This window comes from Zeugodacus cucurbitae, chromosome Y (assembly GCF_028554725.1).
Source record: "Zeugodacus cucurbitae isolate PBARC_wt_2022May chromosome Y, idZeuCucr1.2, whole genome shotgun sequence".
Classification (NCBI taxonomy): domain Eukaryota; kingdom Metazoa; phylum Arthropoda; class Insecta; order Diptera; family Tephritidae; genus Zeugodacus; species Zeugodacus cucurbitae.
The window spans coordinates 3607366-3624593 of NC_071673.1; the positions used below are offsets into that span (position 1 = coordinate 3607366).

Genomic DNA, 17228 nt, shown 5'->3' on the forward strand with positions numbered 1-17228 from the left:
CCTGTTGGCAAGAGTGATTCTGCGTTGGATTTCTGAATTAACAGATAAACGAAATTATCTACAGTGACGTGGGAGCCAAGACGCGAGTGCGCTGACTGTTTGTTTGATGACAGGAGATATTTCGTCTTGTCCTCACTCACCACCAGACCCATACGCTTCGCTTCTTTATCTAGTCTGGAAAACGCAGAACAAACGGCGCGGTTGTTGCTTCCGATGATATCAATATCATCGGCATTCGCCAGGAGCTGTACACTCTTGTAGAAGATTGTACCCTCTCTATTTAGTTCTGCAGCTCGTATAATTTTTTTCAGCAATAGATTGAAGAAGTCGCACGATAGTGAGTCACCCTGTCTGAAGCCTCGTTTGGTATCGAACGGCTCGGAGAGGTCCTTCCCGATCCTGACGGAGCTTTTGGTGTTGCTCAACGTCAGCTTACATAGCCGTATTAGTTTTGCAGGGATACCAAATTCAGACATCGCGGCATAAAGGCAGCTCCTTTTCGTGCTATCGAAGGCAGCTTTAAAATCGATAAAAATATGGTGAGTATCGATTCTTCTCTCTCGGTCTAAAACCGGAAGTCGTGAGCTGCTTGAGTCATATGCAAAAGAATTGTTCCTGGCCACTCCCAAGTGAATGGCAATCAGAAACTTTCCTCACTTGCGTGAACTTCTACATATGACCCCATCCCCCTAATGGGGTATGGGGTACAAAAAGTATGGAGGTTAAAAAATAAACCGTGATAACTTTTTCTAAAAACGAAGAATTTTGGATTGGATTAAAATGTGCATTACAAGAAGATGAACCAGAATATGACAATAACTCGATTTTGACTTAACTTGACTTAAGATGTTATAATATATTGCCACAGATATATAAGCGGTTTTGTGTGCCTGCGCAGTGCAAAAACAATATTAAAAGAAATCTAGTGTAAAGAAATATTTTTTTGCTGTATACTTTTTTATTAATTTCGTAATTTTTTTTTTCAGATTGCGTCGCGATTTTATCATATTCACCAAATTACAATTATAAAAACTATAATTATTATTATATTATATTATTTTTATTATATTTATCTTATCTTTACTATTATCTTAGAATTATTATAATTAATACAATGAACAAACGGACGTATTAAAACCTTTTGAGTAAGGAAAAGGCTAGATTTAAGGCTGATATAGCGAAGTTTCGCAAATTAAATGAGTCGTTCGTATTAGATAGCGATGATATACCATCAACAAGCAGGGCAGCAGTTTCTCATAGTTTAGACTGTGATGTAGCAGATAGCTGTAGGGAAACATTAAGTAATTTAGGAATTGAAAAGGAAACGGATTATAGTAGTGACATCGAAAATGACAGATTTTTGTTTGAAGATGGAGAGGTTGACATTAGTGCCGAAACAATTGACAAAGACATTAATGAGGAAATTTGTAATGGGTTAAAGACATGGGCTATAAAAATTGACGGACCTTTTACAAACTTTAGATAGAGCAGGTATTAAAGGACTGCCGTTAAGTGCAAGGACTCTTTTAGGTACCAGTCGACAGCCAGTAAAAATTAGAGTTCTACCTGAGGGTGAGTTTTTGTATTTTTATTTTAAATTTTTCAGATTTTGATTTTTTAGACAGCGTAGAAAGAGTTTCTATAGATGTAGGAATAGATGGACTTAAATTATATAAAAGTTCCAATAGGGCATTGTGGCCAATTTTGGGTCATGTAGTAGGGTAAGCCAGCGAATGTGAATGACTTTATTAGGGAATTTTGTGACGAACTTAAGTTTTTGCAGCAAAATGGAGTAAAAGTAGGATCTAGGCAAAATTTAAAAGAGTTTAGTGTTAGCTTTTGTAACAGGTATAAAGTCACACGCGGGGAAGAATAGTTGTTCTAAATGCATTCAGGAAGGGATTTATAAAGAAAGGAGAGTGTGTTTCTCACAAACTGTAGGAGCACTTAGGACTGATAGTTCATTTAAGAATAGATTAGATATAAGCCATCATATAGACGAATTTAAGCAGGAGGAAATTTTACTAGAATCGGTGAATATTAACATGGTTTCTCAATTTCCGTTAGAACCCATGCATTTAGTTGATTTAGTGGTTACAAAAAAACTACTTCAGTTGCTTGTTAAGAGAGGGAACGTAACAAAAATGAATGATAAAATATTATATATTAACAACTACGTTCCCTCTGAGTTTTCCAGACGCAGTAGAGATCTGGACGAAATAAGCAACTGGAAGTCGACAGAATTCCGTAAATTTTTATTATACTCGGGTTTATTTGTGTTAAAAGATTGCATACCGGGCGATTTATATTATCATTTTCTTTTGCTACAATCCGGTATTCGACTTTTAAGTTGCGAAAAATCTTGTAGAGTAGAATCTAATGTTGCTAACGAAATGTTGAAAGAATTTGTTAAGTTATTTAGTAATTTTTATGGAGAGCATTTAATTAGTTTTAATATTCATGGTCTTTTACATTTAACTGATTGCGTTAAAAAATTCGGGCATTTTGATAATTTTTCAGCATATAAATTTTAAAATCATATGCAATATATAAAAAAAAACTATTAGTAACCCCAATAAGATTTTGCAGCAATTATATTTAAGAATAGAGGAAAGAAGAAATTTGACTGATTCTAGCAATATTCCTCAAATAGATAAGTTTATTATTAAAAATTGTCAACCAACAAAACCAACCAGATACTTTTGGTTGTGTTGTTTTGACAAAAGTTGGTGATGTTTTTAGAGAACCCTTAGTGTCCTCATCTGGTTTAGGTATTCTAGTAGGTCAAATTATAGATGAGAACATTCAAATTATTAGAACAAATTTATTTTAATTCCTTTATTGCATAATTTATTTTATAATTTTATGTAGAAAATGGACTTTTCCTTCTTGGTTGATGACGAAGAAGATAATGTTGAAGTACAACAGCGAGATGGTACAACAAATTTTATTTTATTTTGTTTAAATTTTTCATTTTATTAATTGTAACTTTCTTTATAGGAGGGGAAATGCCACGTTTTAGCATTGCTCAAACATACAGTGAGCGTATGGCCACCCAACCCGCAGTTAGCAGCAGAGAAAACGCGGATACTGCGATGGTACTGCAACAAATTTTGGAGACCCTTGGTAGGGTGGAATCTCGGCTTGCCGCTGTTGAAAGTGCTCTTACTGAGAAGGTATTTATTGGTATTGAACCAATATTGTAATATTTTGATTATTTAATATTTTTTTAAATTTCGGATGCCTGAACAAGCTGAAGTTCAAGCTCAAGGGCAATTATTGCGGGAGTGTAAGGTGCTCACAGTAAAAACCCACCGCAGTGTAAGCCGCATCACTGGCGACGTAGGGAGTGAGGAGCAAATTTTGTTGCAGAGCTTGCCGCCTATGTCGTCAGAGGAAACACTAGCGAAGGTGGGGAGCACCTTACACACAAGGCTCACGCTGACGCTATGGTAAGTTCGTCTTTCTTTCGATATATATATGTATATATATATAAATATATTAATAATTATACATTTACAGGCGGGCATCATATTCAACTTAAAATCTACCAAGGGTATCATTGGGAAAGTGTTGCAGTCACTGCTTAGCGACGAATTGGTGTGGCTTTACAACTGTAATGGGAAAGCAGGAAAGAAGGCGCTGATCAAATTAAAAATTGTGGAGCTCACTCTCGGTAAATATAAAAACATTTAAATGCGTTCAAATATTTAATTTTTAATGTTTTATGTTCAAATAGCTGCATTTGCAAGTATGCATGTTCATAAAATATTAGCTGTCAAGCATTATGTTAGTTTAAGTCATAATAGACATAAGCAAATTAGGCGTAGTATTAAGAATTAGTAGTAGTAGAAGTAATTTAATTTTAGATTTTTTTTCAATTAATATTTTTCTAATAACACTAACTGAATTTAAAAAATGAATGAATGAATAATAATGAATGTAAATAGAAAACTAGTTTTTTATTATTAATATTTTAATTAAACTATATATCTGAATATTTTTTGTCATTTTCAATGTAAATACAAACTAATTTTGTTCGCTTTTGTTCTACTCTTATTTAGTATACATGCATTTTAAATTTACTTCAATTATTTTTAACCTACTATAGAAATATATATAAGCTTTTTCTTTATGACTATTATTTGTTGTGACTGTTGTATTTTTTTACTTATTTCATTGTGGTACGTGGTTCCTTTTATATTTGTGCGCATTTTAATTTTTGATTAAAAATCAATGGTGTTTTAAAATACTAATAAAAATTCGCTTAACATTAACCTATTAATTTCATGTTCTTTTATTTAATATAATTGGTTTTATTACAATATTTGTATTATTATATATTATATTATAATTTATATTAACTATTATTATTTAATTAATCTTTTTTCAGCTTTTATTAATGTTTTTTTTCAGATAATATAACTATTTTTACTTAATTAATATTTTTTTCAGCTTTATTAATCTTTTTTCCAAATGTTATAACTATTTTCAGTTAATTTTTTTTTTACAGATATTTGTCTTTATTTTAATATAATATGTTAACTATTTTTATTTAATAATTTTCAGATATTATAAGAATTTTTATTTAATTAACCTTTTATGATATAATTATTTTTTATTTTCAGACTATTTTTCTTTAATTAATTAATTTTCAGGTATTAATAGTATTTTTCCCTAATATTTTTTTCAGATATTAATAATATTTTTCTTTTATTTACCTATTTTCAGATATCATATTTTATTTTACTTTTTATAAATACTATTTTGTACTTTAAGTATATTGAAATTAAATGTAAATATATATGAATAAATAAATAAACATTAATTAAATAACTTTAAAATTAAAAAAATTTTGGTTTGAAATTTTAAGAAAATTTAAATATAGGAATAAAAAAATGCAACCCTGCATCAGCTGACGATTAGGGATATTAGAGCAGTTCAGCTATATTTTTATGTGTATAATTTATATGACGCTGCTGAATGACATGTATACGTACGTGTGGGGGGAAAGTGGTAAAAAAATACACCACCAGCTATGCTAGCCTATGGAAAACTCACCACTCTTTTGACGTGTTTAGAGGGTTTCAAAAGCTTCGGTTTAACCAGTTCTTGCGGCACTTCTGGCTGGCAGGGAATATATTCAAACACTTGTACAAATACGCAAAGGCAACTACAACAAATTATACAAAAAAGAACTTTATACCTCAAAGCCGTAGAATACTTTTCTTTAGTAGTTCGAACAATTCAGGGTTTATATTGACTATCGCGAGTCATTAACTCGTTCACAGTCGATACGTATTGAGTCGTCGAGTTGCACAATTTTACCAAAGTTATAATACATTTTTTATCATAAAGAGCTTGACTTCGGAAGAGATCGAACTAATGCATCCATTTTTACAGCAATATCATCCATATGTGGTTAAAATGTAAGGCAAAACTCTTCTACCACAATATTTGGGAATGTGTAGAAAAAACTCTTGAAAGCGGTCAACAATAGTTTGTGGTTATGCGCAATGTATTTGGTTCTCATCTTGACTTGAACTTGAAAGGTATTGCCGTGTCAGAAAAGCAATTATAAAAGTGTTTACATACTTATAAAGATTATAACGAATTTTATAAAGCTAAAAGTAAGAATTGAAATTGAGGAGGAAGTCAAAAAGAAATTATTAGACACATTGTCAAGTGATGCTGATTCTATGCTATTCGCTCTTAGTCGACATACATGACTGCTTTCGTGTCGAAGAGGAATCAGTGCAGGGCGAAAGGTCTCAACCGTCTGGACGCAGCGAAAACAGCGAATACGAGGATTGTGATGATATATTTTATTGACATTAAAGCTAAAGCTGTTAAGTATAGAATTAATGTCGATGGAATTTCTACTTATGATCCCGAACAATATGCTAAGAGATGTCTAGACTTCATGGAATTTAAGAGAATTTTATTTGAATTAACAACATAAAAAATAATAGTAATATTTGTAAGGTTCGCAATGTCGATTTGTTAAGAAATTGTTTGTCACTGTATTAAAATTGTGATTTGAATCATAAATTGAGTAAATTGCAAATTTCAATTATCAATAATTTTCAAATTAACCGGCTATACGTTTTCGTCTTTATGCGTAAGAATTTTGCACTATATTGACAATTTAAATAAAATAAAATTATAATTTCTTTAATAGAAAAAATGTCACCATAGCCCTGCATCGATAATGATTTTTATCTAAGAAAAATATATATGAAACTCCCTAAATAATTATTGAAGTTGAACAATACAAATAATTGAAGGAAAAGCTAAGTTCGGGTGCAAAAAAATATACTTATAGTCCATAAAGTGAATATCTTAAACATTCTTAATATCATCTTTATACAATCTGTTTAGAGGGTATTTGTTTTATGCATTTTGAGTATTTATTTATTTTGGTTCTTTTCATTTGTTTGCAAAATATCTGATATGTTCACAGCCGGTGAGTGGGCCACGCCATTTGTTTGAAAACATCTGTGTTTGAAAAACACCCACTGTGCACAAAAACAACAAATAAACAATCCAACACTAAATTATCTAAAAACAAAGTTGAAAAAAACATTACAAACACCTGCCGTAATGTGAAAATATTTAAAAGCCAACTATGGTACACACACACAAACCGACAAACATGAAAATATGCAACAAACGTGAATATATTCAAACACTTGTACAAATACTCAAAGCTAACTACAATAAATTATACAAAAAAGAACTTTATACCTCAAAGCCGAAGAATACTTTTCCTTAGTAGTTCGAAACTTGCGTGAACAACTCAGGGTTTATGTTGACTATCGCGAGTCATTAACTCGTTCACAGTCAATTGAATGTCGAGTTGCACAATTTTACTACAGTTATAGTACATTTTTTATCATAAAGAGCTTGACTTCGGAAGAGATCGAACTTATGCATCCATTTTTACAGCAATATCATCCATATGTGGTTAAAATGCAAAGCAAAACTCTTCTACCACAATATTTGGGAATGTATTATGGATGTGAAATACAGTTTTTTTTCACAAAATGCTGTGCTCGGGTATAAAAATTTTTGGATTTCGTTATCTGCTAGACTTTCCTTTTGATAAATGCTCCTACTCCATCGACGGCTCCCTGCAAAAAATTATATTCTAATAAAGAGTATTTAGTATTTAATTATTTTATATAATCAACCAGGCTTGATAATATAAATTTGATTTTAAACTGAGAGCAGTTACCTTAAATAAAATAAATATTTTAGAAAAGCAACTAAAGGATTTCTTAATTTTAGTTAAGAGATTTATCAAGAAAATAATATGTCATGCGTTAACTTGTCACTTTTAAAAGCAAACGATTTTCTCCTGACAACCAAGTTGAAATGAGCACTCTTATTTTGATTTTAAGCCTATAATTTTCGCCAAAATCTATTTGAATAGCTATTTCAGTGGAATTTAAAGTTTGGTTTTTGCTCATATGTAAATAATTAATGTAAATGTATATATTTACATACTTAAGTCAATTTTATAAGACAAAAAATAATTTTCAATTTTTAAATTCCACACCTACGATGTCACACGTGACCAATTTTAAGGAGTTACCAAAACCACAAATCTTCTGATTTTTTAACAAGGTTTTTTTTATTTTAATTGTATACAAATTTACTGTTTATACCCAAAATTTGCCGAGCTTGCTGCTTATATTTGCGATGCAGTGGGAACAAGTGATGTTTTTTAATGTCGCACGGGACATTAAAATATAAGATAATAAGAGAGCAAAAACTTACAGTTACTTGCAATCGCATGCTTTCTTATGTATTTTATTTTGCTCTTTGTTTATAAAGGTTTTACACAATGCAAAAAATTATACATGATATGTTTCTTTAACAATTTTGACGAAAAAAACAAATGCAGTGGAAAAATCGAAATGAGAAAAGTAGCTCATATTGGACTTGGCTTTGGTATATCTCGTAATTGGTTATGAATTAATTTAATATAAATAAATTTAAATATTTTCCTACGAAAATATGCAAAAACTTTGTAATTGTAATAATGTTTAATATTTTGTCTGTGGTGGACCTTCTGGCGCAAATGCCCATATACCGAATTTCATTAAAATAGGTGGAGTGTTTTCTGAGATATGGTTTATGACCTATAATGGGCGACGTCATTTATTTGAAAACATCTGTTAAAAAACACACACACACAAACAACAAATGAACCAACATATCGTTCATTTACATGAATAGTATCATAACTCAGAAAATACGATTTTTGCACTAGATACACAAAGCAAACTACAATAAATTATACAAAAAATAACTTTACACTTTAAAGTCGCAGAATACTGTCCCTTAGTATATCGGGGTCGACTCTAGTATACTATCCCAAAATTTGGATGATAAAATGGGTTCCGTTGGAAAGAGGTGATTCTCCAGATTAAGAGATATTCGAGATATTCGAACTTGAACGTGTATCTTGAATTTTCCCGATATATATTGAAGTTTTTATTAATATTTTGCACTCTTTATTCACTTACACTTTACCACATAGTTTCTGCACATTTATTTTTTTTTTTTAAATTATGACGAAAAGAGATGTAAATAAATATTTAACATTTTACATAAATCTTCATTTCAACAATAACAAAAAGGGTTGCAGATTGACAAGTAATAAGCAAAGAACGTATAATAATAAGAAGGAGCAAATGTTAACTCGCAACTTTTTGAGTGCGAAATTATAAGGGAACATCGAAAACTCGCCACTTCGAAAGAAAAAAGTACACCACAGCATCAGCGAACTGGGAACAATGATACAAACAGACGCAAGTGATCTGAACAAAACACTGACTAAGGCGCGCGCATTTTCATTTTTCCTATAGCGCAGATTGTAAACGCGAAGGAGTTAACGAAATGCGGTTCCGAGTAGAGACCGACCGATTAATCGGCCTTGGTATCGGCAACGGCCAGTATCGGCCTCAAAATTCAGCATCGGCATCGGCCATATTTGGCCGATTCTTAGCCGATTCTTTCTACTTTCGGATCACACTAAAATACATTTTTTTTATTTTTTTGATTTCTTTAAATCATAAAATTTGTATTCTTCTGTTAAACATTTGACTAAATTAATAATTCATCACGATGATAATTTAAGCTAGTATAAAGAAATTCAATAATTTTGCATTAAATTGGAGGTTTTATTTAGCACTGCAAAGATTCGATTCGATTCAGTTTTTTTACAACTTATTGAGATTTTGAATATAATTATAGAAGCAATCGTAACTAGGGGAGTCTATTTTTAAAAGTTCGCCATACACAGGATCATGTAATAATCACTTGGTGCTGGCCTGGACTATAAGGTGCATGTAAAAGAACCTCCCAAACAAGCTTCCGAAGTTTCTATCGAGACACTATCCCCATGTGACGCCTTTCACAATGCGAGATATAAATGACAAAAGTCATCTCATTGAAAATAACGGATACTTTTTACTAGACCTACTAATTTATTTTTTCTATCAACATACAGTGGAACTTCCATAACTCGAACTTCTATAACTCGAAGGTCTCCATAACTCGAACTCTTGAAGTGTCAATAGAAGGCAATTTTCATACAAATTTTCTTCCATAAATCGAACTTATTGGTCAGGGCATAATACAAAATTTAAAATTTTTATATCGAGGTAGAATTTAAGAGGAGTCCCTCTATATCTTATGGAGGCGAACAAAACATATGATATTACACTTATGAATTGTATAAATCATGTAACATGGATATAGACGTCAAGAACCAAACAATTGCAAACTGCAACAAACAAAATTCAGAATACATGTTTTAACGCATGAACATAAAACTTTTAGCGTAGTAAATAAATAAAACTGGGTATAAATCTATATTTAACTGCTTTTTGAAAACTTATATTTTTAATGAAAATTCTATAACTCGAAGTCTCTCTAACTCGAAGTTTTTTTGTGGATTATGGTGATTCGAGTTAGAGAAGTTCCACTGTATATCTTATCAATAATTTATTTAGTTTTGAATATTAATTAAATGAACAAACAACTTCATCATATGAACTGAATTGTTTACCTATTTTGTGATGTTATTTGTCTTTGTTTTTCATTTGTTACCTCACTAATTTACTAAATAAAGTTGATGAAAGAATCGGCATCGGCATCGACATCGGCCGATTCTTTGCCAACTGTTGATGGTATTTTGATGATTTTAATGATTTTTATCTAAGAAAAATATATATGAAACTTCCTAAATAATTATTGAAGTTGAACAATACAAATAATTGAAGGAAAAGCTAAGTTCGGGTGCAAAAAAATATACTTATAGTCCATAAAGTGAATATCTTAAACATTCTTAATATCATCTTTATACAATCTGTTTAGAGGGTATTTGTTTTATGCATTTTGGGTATATATTTATTTTGGTTCTTTTCATTTGTTTGCAAAATATCTGATATGTTCACAGCCGGTGAGTGGGCCACGCCATTTGTTTGAAAACATCTGTGTTTGAAAAACACCCACTGTGCACAAAAACAACAAATAAACAATCCAACACTAAATTATCTAAAAACAAAGTTAAAAAAAACATTACAAACACCTGCCGTAATGTGAAAATATTTAAAAGCCAACTATGGTACACACACAGAAACCGACAAACATGAAAATATGCAAACAAACGTGAATATATTCAAACACTTGTACAAATACTCAAAGCTAACTACAATAAATTATACAAAAAAGAACTTTATACCTCAAAGCCTTAGTAGTTCGAAACTTGCGTGAACAACTCAGGGTTTATGTTGACTATCGCGAGTCATTAACTCGTTCACAGTCAATTGAATGTCGAGTTGCACAATTTTACCACAGTTATAGTACATTTTTTATCATAAAGAGCTTGACTTCGGAAGAGATCGAACATATGCATCCATTTTTACAGCAATATCATCCATATGTGGTTAAAATGCAAAGCAAAACTCTTCTACCACAATATTTGGGAATGTATTATGGATGTGAAATACAGTTTTTTTTTCACAAAATGCTGTGCTCGGGTATAAAAATTTTTGGATTTCGTTATCTGCTAGACTTTCCTTTTGATAAATGCTCCTACTCCATCGACGGCTCCCTGCAAAAAATTATATTCTAATAAAGAGTATTTAGTATTTAATTATTTTATATAATCAACCAGGCTTGATAATATAAATTTGATTTTAAACTGAGAGCAGTTACCTTAAATAAAATAAATATTTTAGAAAAGCAACTAAAGGATTTCTTAATTTTAGTTAAGAGATTTATCAAGAAAATAATATGTCATGCGTTAACTTGTCACTTTTAAAAGCAAACGATTTTCTCCTGACAACCAAGTTGAAATGAGCACTCTTATTTTGATTTTAAGCCTATAATTTTCGCCAAAATCTATTTGAATAGCTATTTCAGTGGAATTTAAAGTTTGGTTTTTGCTCATATGTAAATAATTAATGTAAATGTATATATTTACATACTCAAGTCAATTTTATAAGACAAAAAATAATTTTCAATTTTTAAATTCCACACCTACGATGTCACACGTGACCAATTTTAAGGAGTTACCAAAACCACAAATCTTCTGATTTTTTAACAAGGTTTTTTTATTTTAATTGTATACAAATTTACTGTTTATACCCAAAATTTGCTGAGCTTGCTGCTTATATTTGCGATGCAGTGGAAACAAGTGTTGTTTTTTAATGTCGCACGGGACATTAAAATATAAGATAATAAGAGAGCAAAAACTTACAGTTATTTGCAATCGCATGCTTTCTTATGTATTTTATTTTGCTCTTTGTTTATAAAGGTTTTACACAATGCAAAAAATTATACATGATATGTTTCTTTAACAATTTTGACGAAAAAAACAAATGCAGTGGAAAAATCGAAATGAGAAAAGTAGCTCATATTGGACTTGGCTTTGGTATATCTCGTAATTGGTTAGTTCATTTAAGAATAGATTAGATATAAGCCATCATATAGACGAATTTAAGCAGGAGGAAATTTTACTAGAATCGGTGAATATTAACATGGTTTCTCAATTTCCGTTAGAACCCATGCATTTAGTTGATTTAGTGGTTACAAAAAAACTACTTCAGTTGCTTGTTAAGAGAGGGAACGTAACAAAAATGAATGATAAAATATTATATATTAACAACTACGTTCCCTCTGAGTTTTCCAGACGCAGTAGAGATCTGGACGAAATAAGCAACTGGAAGTCGACAGAATTCCGTAAATTTTTATTATACTCGGGTTTATTTGTGTTAAAAGATTGCATACCGGGCGATTTATATTATCATTTTCTTTTGCTACAATCCGGTATTCGACTTTTAAGTTGCGAAAAATCTTGTAGAGTAGAATCTAATGTTGCTAACGAAATGTTGAAAGAATTTGTTAAGTTATTTAGTAATTTTTATGGAGAGCATTTAATTAGTTTTAATATTCATGGTCTTTTACATTTAACTGATTGCGTTAAAAAATTCGGGCATTTTGATAATTTTTCAGCATATAAATTTTAAAATCATATGCAATATATAAAAAAAAAACTATTAGTAACCCCAATAAGATTTTGCAGCAATTATATTTAAGAATAGAGGAAAGAAGAAATTTGACTGATTCTAGCAATATTCCTCAAATAGATAAGTTTATTATTAAAAAATGTCAATCCAACAAAACCAACCAGATACTTTTGGTTGTGTTGTTTTGACAAAAGTTGGTGATGTTTTTAGAGAACCCTTAGTGTCCTCATCTGGTTTAGGTATTCTAGTAGGTCAAATTATAGATGAGAACATTCAAATTATTAGAACAAATTTATTTTAATTCCTTTATTGCATAATTTATTTTATAATTTTATGTAGAAAATGGACTTTTCCTTCTTGGTTGATGACGAAGAAGATAATGTTGAAGTACAACAGCGAGATGGTACAACAAATTTTATTTTATTTTGTTTAAATTTTTCATTTTATTAATTGTAACTTTCTTTATAGGAGGGGAAATGCCACGTTTTAGCATTGCTCAAACATACAGTGAGCGTATGGCCACCCAACCCGCAGTTAGCAGCAGAGAAAACGCGGATACTGCGATGGTACTGCAACAAATTTTGGAGACCCTTGGTAGGGTGGAATCTCGGCTTGCCGCTGTTGAAAGTGCTCTTACTGAGAAGGTATTTATTGGTATTGAACCAATATTGTAATATTTTGATTATTTAATATTTTTTTAAATTTCGGATGCCTGAACAAGCTGAAGTTCAAGCTCAAGGGCAATTATTGCGGGAGTGTAAGGTGCTCACAGTAAAAACCCACCGCAGTGTAAGCCGCATCACTGGCGACGTAGGGAGTGAGGAGCAAATTTTGTTGCAGAGCTTGCCGCCTATGTCGTCAGAGGAAACACTAGCGAAGGTGGGGAGCACCTTACACACAAGGCTCACGCTGACGCTATGGTAAGTTCGTCTTTCTTTCGATATATATATGTATATATATATAAATATATTAATAATTATACATTTACAGGCGGGCATCATATTCAACTTAAAATCTACCAAGGGTATCATTGGGAAAGTGTTGCAGTCACTGCTTAGCGACGAATTGGTGTGGCTTTACAACTGTAATGGGAAAGCAGGAAAGAAGGCGCTGATCAAATTAAAAATTGTGGAGCTCACTCTCGGTAAATATAAAAACATTTAAATGCGTTCAAATATTTAATTTTTAATGTTTTATGTTCAAATAGCTGCATTTGCAAGTATGCATGTTCATAAAATATTAGCTGTCAAGCATTATGTTAGTTTAAGTCATAATAGACATAAGCAAATTAGGCGTAGTATTAAGAATTAGTAGTAGTAGAAGTAATTTAATTTTAGATTTTTTTTCAATTAATATTTTTCTAATAACACTAACTGAATTTAAAAAATGAATGAATGAATAATAATGAATGTAAATAGAAAACTAGTTTTTTATTATTAATATTTTAATTAAACTATATATCTGAATATTTTTTGTCATTTTCAATGTAAATACAAACTAATTTTGTTCGCTTTTGTTCTACTCTTATTTAGTATACATGCATTTTAAATTTACTTCAATTATTTTTAACCTACTATAGAAATATATATAAGCTTTTTCTTTATGACTATTATTTGTTGTGACTGTTGTATTTTTTTACTTATTTCATTGTGGTACGTGGTTCCTTTTATATTTGTGCGCATTTTAATTTTTGATTAAAAATCAATGGTGTTTTAAAATACTAATAAAAATTCGCTTAACATTAACCTATTAATTTCATGTTCTTTTATTTAATATAATTGGTTTTATTACAATATTTGTATTATTATATATTATATTATAATTTATATTAACTATTATTATTTAATTAATCTTTTTTCAGCTTTTATTAATGTTTTTTTTCAGATAATATAACTATTTTTACTTAATTAATATTTTTTTCAGCTTTATTAATCTTTTTTCCAAATGTTATAACTATTTTCAGTTAATTTTTTTTTTACAGATATTTGTCTTTATTTTAATATAATATGTTAACTATTTTTATTTAATAATTTTCAGATATTATAAGAATTTTTATTTAATTAACCTTTTATGATATAATTATTTTTTATTTTCAGACTATTTTTCTTTAATTAATTAATTTTCAGGTATTAATAGTATTTTTCCCTAATATTTTTTTCAGATATTAATAATATTTTTCTTTTATTTACCTATTTTCAGATATCATATTTTATTTTACTTTTTATAAATACTATTTTGTACTTTAAGTATATTGAAATTAAATGTAAATATATATGAATAAATAAATAAACATTAATTAAATAACTTTAAAATTAAAAAAATTTTGGTTTGAAATTTTAAGAAAATTTAAATATAGGAATAAAAAAATGCAACCCTGCATCAGCTGACGATTAGGGATATTAGAGCAGTTCAGCTATATTTTTATGTGTATAATTTATATGACGCTGCTGAATGACATGTATACGTACGTGTGGGGGGAAAGTGGTAAAAAAATACACCACCAGCTATGCTAGCCTATGGAAAACTCACCACTCTTTTGACGTGTTTAGAGGGTTTCAAAAGCTTCGGTTTAACCAGTTCTTGCGGCACTTCTGGCTGGCAGGGAATATATTCAAACACTTGTACAAATACGCAAAGGCAACTACAACAAATTATACAAAAAAGAACTTTATACCTCAAAGCCGTAGAATACTTTTCTTTAGTAGTTCGAACAATTCAGGGTTTATATTGACTATCGCGAGTCATTAACTCGTTCACAGTCGATACGTATTGAGTCGTCGAGTTGCACAATTTTACCAAAGTTATAATACATTTTTTATCATAAAGAGCTTGACTTCGGAAGAGATCGAACTAATGCATCCATTTTTACAGCAATATCATCCATATGTGGTTAAAATGTAAGGCAAAACTCTTCTACCACAATATTTGGGAATGTGTAGAAAAAACTCTTGAAAGCGGTCAACAATAGTTTGTGGTTATGCGCAATGTATTTGGTTCTCATCTTGACTTGAACTTGAAAGGTATTGCCGTGGATCGCAAAGCGTCAGAAAAGCAATTATAAAAGTGTTTACATACTTATAAAGATTATAACGAATTTTATAAAGCTAAAAGTAAGAATTGAAATTGAGGAGGAAGTCAAAAAGAAATTATTAGACACATTGTCAAGTGATGCTGATTCTATGCTATTCGCTCTTAGTCGACATACATGACTGCTTTCGTGTCGAAGAGGAATCAGTGCAGGGCGAAAGGTCTCAACCGTCTGGACGCAGCGAAAACAGCGAATACGAGGATTGTGATGATATATTTTATTGACATTAAAGCTAAAGCTGTTAAGTATAGAATTAATGTCGATGGAATTTCTACTTATGATCCCGAACAATATGCTAAGAGATGTCTAGACTTCATGGAATTTAAGAGAATTTTATTTGAATTAACAACATAAAAAATAATAGTAATATTTGTAAGGTTCGCAATGTCGATTTGTTAAGAAATTGTTTGTCACTGTATTAAAATTGTGATTTGAATCATAAATTGAGTAAATTGCAAATTTCAATTATCAATAATTTTCAAATTAACCGGCTATACGTTTTCGTCTTTATGCGAAAGAATTTTGCACTATATTGACAATTTAAATAAAATAAAATTATAAATTCTTTAATAGAAAAAATGTCACCATAGCCCTGCATCGATAATGATTTTTATCTAAGAAAAATATATATGAAACTCCCTAAATAATTATTGAAGTTGAACAATACAAATAATTGAAGGAAAAGCTAAGTTCGGGTGCAAAAAAATATACTTATAGTCCATAAAGTGAATATCTTAAACATTCTTAATATCATCTTTATACAATCTGTTTAGAGGGTATTTGTTTTATGCATTTTGAGTATTTATTTATTTTGGTTCTTTTCATTTGTTTGCAAAATATCTGATATGTTCACAGCCGGTGAGTGGGCCACGCCATTTGTTTGAAAACATCTGTGTTTGAAAAACACCCACTGTGCACAAAAACAACAAATAAACAATCCAACACTAAATTATCTAAAAACAAAGTTGAAAAAAACATTACAAACACCTGCCGTAATGTGAAAATATTTAAAAGCCAACTATGGTACACACACACAAACCGACAAACATGAAAATATGCAACAAACGTGAATATATTCAAACACTTGTACAAATACTCAAAGCTAACTACAATAAATTATACAAAAAAGAACTTTATACCTCAAAGCCGAAGAATACTTTTCCTTAGTAGTTCGAAACTTGCGTGAACAACTCAGGGTTTATGTTGACTATCGCGAGTCATTAACTCGTTCACAGTCAATTGAATGTCGAGTTGCACAATTTTACTACAGTTATAGTACATTTTTTATCATAAAGAGCTTGACTTCGGAAGAGATCGAACTTATGCATCCATTTTTACAGCAATATCATCCATATGTGGTTAAAATGCAAAGCAAAACTCTTCTACCACAATATTTGGGAATGTATTATGGATGTGAAATACAGTTTTTTTTTCCCAAAATGCTGTGCTCGGGTATAAAAATTTTTGGATTTCGTTATCTGCTAGACTTTCCTTTTGATAAATGCTCCTACTCCATCGACGGCTCCCTGCAAAAAATTATATTCTAATAAAGAGTATTTAGTATTTAATTATTTTATATAATCAACCAGGCTTGA

The 17228-nt window shown here is 30.3% G+C and overlaps 1 pseudogene; it reads left to right on the forward strand.

Moving 5' to 3' along the window:
* Positions 1 to 8325: 8325 nt before the first annotated feature.
* Positions 8326 to 16140, forward strand: LOC128923483 (phosphatidylinositol 5-phosphate 4-kinase type-2 alpha-like; annotated as a pseudogene).
* Positions 16141 to 17228: the final 1088 nt, after the last annotated feature.